Source organism: Cryptomeria japonica, chromosome 8 (assembly GCF_030272615.1).
Source record: "Cryptomeria japonica chromosome 8, Sugi_1.0, whole genome shotgun sequence".
NCBI lineage: Eukaryota > Viridiplantae > Streptophyta > Pinopsida > Cupressales > Cupressaceae > Cryptomeria > Cryptomeria japonica.
Genome location: NC_081412.1, coordinates 141,512,686 through 141,516,772, shown reverse-complemented (window position 1 = coordinate 141,516,772; position 4,087 = coordinate 141,512,686).

Here is a 4,087-nt window from a genome sequence, read left to right as displayed (position 1 = left end):
ATCAGAAGCACTTGGAAAGTTTAAACTGTTCAAAGCAATGGTTGAAAATGAAATCGGTAAGAAAATCAAATGTTTAAGATCAGATCAAGGAGCTGAATTCACATCTAAGGAATTCAATGCATTCTGTGAAGTGAATGGAATCAGAAGACAACTATCAACACCTCGGACACTAGAATAGAATGGAGTTGTTGAAAGAAAAAACAAAACTATCTTGGATGCAACAAGAAGTATGTTATCAGAAGAAAACTTACCACATATATATTGGAGAGAGGTAGTAAGCACAGTGGTCTATACATTCAACAAAGTTCACATCAAAGGTGAAACCGGTAAGACCCCTCATGAACTATGGTTTGGTATTATTCCTACTCTTAAAGATTTAAGAATTTTTGGAAGCAAATGCTATATTAGAAGAGATGAGTATATTGGAAAATTTGATCCTAGAAGTGATGAAGGAATATTTCTTGGTTATTCATCTAAGAGAAAAGCATATAGATGTTTTAACAAAAGATTGCAGAAAATTGTTGAAAGCACAAATGTAAAGATTGATGAACAATTTAGAGGAACTTTAAGGTATATGGATTATGAACTGGCAACATAAATTCTGTCAAATGAATCTACACTAAATCCACTAGCATAGAATGAAGATCTAGTTACACCGGCATCATCTGAAAATTCCATAGTAACTGAGGAACAATAGCAAGCAAAGACACCTCAGTATGTAAGATTGAATCATTTTGAAGATCAAGATGTGGAAATAAATATAGAGGAGTTATGACAAGAGGAAGATTGGAAAATGAAGAGGTATGTCTTATTTCTCAAATTGAACCATCATCAATTAATGAGGCATGTGAAGACAAATTTTGGATTAAAGCTATGGAAGAAGAATTAGAGAAAATTGAGAAGAATAACACTTGGACATTAGTTCCCCGGCCTAAAGATAAAAATGTTATTGGAACCAAATGGGTCTTTAGAAAAAAACTTAATGAAGATGGTAAAATAATCAGAAATAAAGCAAGACTAGTGTGTAAGGGATATTCTCAAAAGGAAGGAATTGATTACAATGAAATCTTTGCACTGGTAGCTAGAATTGAGGTAGTTAGATTATTTTTTGCTTTTGCAACTCATAAAAATTACAAAGTATATCAGATGCATATTAAATGTGCATTTTTTAATGGAATTCTTGAAGAAGAGGTTTACATTGAACAACCTGAAGGATTTTCTTTAACAGAAGACAAAGATATGGTTTGTAGGTTAAAGAAAGCTTTGTATGGATTGAAGCAAGCTCCAAGAGCTTGGTATGCAAGATTAGATAAGTATCTTTTGGAGATTGGTTTTTCTAAAGGTAATGTAGACAGTAATTTATACTATAAAGTAACTGATGATGACATCTTGGTTATAGAAGTTTTTGTTGATGATATAATCTTTGGAGGAGAAGATGGATTATGTGAAGACTTTTCTATCAAAATGCAGCAAGAATTTGAAATGTCTATGATAGGAGAAGTAAAATTCTTTTTAGGATTGCAGATTTCTCAGATTGACAGTGGTATATTCTTGAGTCAATCAAAATACTTAAAAGAGCTACTAAAGAAATTTGGGATGGAAAACTCTAAACCGGTAAATACACCTATGACTACAAATGACAAATTATCAATAAGAACTGAATCAACACCTGTTAATCCAACCAGGTACAAATCTATGATAGGAGGTTTACTATATTTAACATAAACAAGACCAGCTATTATGAATGCAGTATGTATTATTTCAAGATTTCAAAGTAATCCTAGGGAAAATCATGAATCAGCAGTAAAAAGGATTTTTTGGTACTTATAAGGCACTACAAATCTTAGATTATGGTATCCTAGAGATGACAACTTTGAATTATGTGCATATACAGATGCAAATTGGGCAAGAGATGTAGATGACATGAAAAGCACCACCGACAGAGCATTTTTCCTTGGAAGCAGATTAATTTCTTGGTTAAGCAAGAAATAGAGATGCACATCTTTATCAATAGCAGAATCAGAATATGTTGCAGCAGCAACAAACTGTACACAGGTATTATGGCTTAAACAAATGTTGAAGGACATAAAGGTGAATTGCAAGGAACCTATAACTAGCTATTGTGATAACACTGTAGCAATTGATATATCCAAGGATCTAGTACTACATTCTAATACTAAACATGTTTCTATCAAGTTGAACTTTCTGAAAGAAAATGTTGAAGCAAAACAAGTCAAACTAGTTTATGTAAATACTAAAGAGCAGATTGCAGATATTTTCACTAAACCTCTACCTAAGGAAACTTTTGAAAATCTAAGAGAACAGCTTGGGGTCATACCCCCACCGGTAGATACTTAGAGAGTTGATGTCTGTCATCAACCGACAAAATTAACAGAGATATACTCTTAATCTGGCTTTGATGAGGAAGCTACTTCTCAGGGGGAGTAGTTGGTATATTGAACATAGTTGGTATTTTGTATGTGAACCTAACAATTGGTATTTTACATATAAATGATATTTTGTTGTAACTTTGGCATTTGATGTCAAAGGGGGAGAGATTAGTATGGAAAAAAACAGAAAGAAACACAGAAAGACACATGTTACTCCTAGGGGGAGAGATTGTTTATTTTTGTTTTCTGAACTCAGTAATAATCTTTTTAGGAGATTGTTGGTCTTTGGTATTTGGCATTTCTATTTTGGCACTTCGATGGTTTTTCCATCTTGTGTTGCCATCAATGCCAAAGGGGGAGATTGTTGGTATTTTGGTATGGTTTTGTCATTGATGTCAACACCTACTAAACACTTATCAACTCTGGTACACTGGAGATCTAGCAACATTCACCGGCAAGCAAGTGACTAATGCACAATCACCGATATATGGTTCACCGGCAGGATACAGTGATCACCGACACTTGGAATGGCATGGAAAATACTTGGTAATGTCAAAGACATTGTATGGACATCGTATCTTGGAAAGATGTTTATCAGCTTATTCATATTTGCATATTTTCTTTTACCGGCAAATAGGTCCAGAGTTATCTAGGGTTACACCGACAGGTTTAACTTTTCTAGATCAGCATGGCATGCTATGGAGATAATTAATTAATATTGTAAATGCATTGAGATGACATGTTCAATCGGATATTGTATTATTTGTAAAATGATTTTAATGTAAAATCTTATAGAGCCGACCTACTATAATTGGTCTTAGGTCATGGTATAAATTTAAGATCTTAAATGTAAGATCGAATGTGGAATGCAAAGAAGGTTGTGTGTGAAGGTATATGCGAGATTTAGTAGAGCTATACATGAAGACATCATTTGAAGGTAAAGCTAGGGTTTTGTGAAAGCATATCAGCATTATACCAGTACTAAATCTAGCATATGAAGATGTTATTTTAAGAAGTACATTCTTATTGGATTTAACCATCCAATTGTAGTCAGTGTGACTCCCATTTGTGTTTGAGCAGTGAACTCTAGGTAGTTGGCCTTTCTGCGTGTGCAGACCCCGTTTATGTACACTTACTATCTACAGTAGTATCATCTGATTGTGGGTAAGGTTTCCCACCGTGGTTTTTCCCCTTACAGGGTTTCCACGTACAAATATTGGTGTTATGTGTTATGGATGATTTTGTCTTTTAGTTTCATACATTAATCTTTACTGGTATTGCATTTATCAGTTAATTTGTTTCACCGGTATCACAGACTATTTCACCGGTATTAAACAATAATTTGTTTAAGTGGTTTTTGGTTTAATATTTTAGGACAACTGACTCACCCCCCCCTTCTCAGTTGTCCCTAGGACCTAACATCATTTGGGTGCCAATCAGAACCTTGCCATTCTTCCAATTCTTTATGAAATGCTTGGTAACTATAGGGTCTTTGCCGCAGACCCTCTCCATGAAAACATTTAAGCCACCCTCTTGAAGAATCTCCCAAACCTCTTTGTTCTTCTTCCAATCCGAGCAAGAAGTTGGTTCAAACCTCTTTTTGTTCCCTCCCATATTTCCCTCAAAATCATTGGAATTCCTAATCTTGGCTCTGATATTTCCTCTCTTGTTTCTATTATTGTTCTAAAAAACAACCC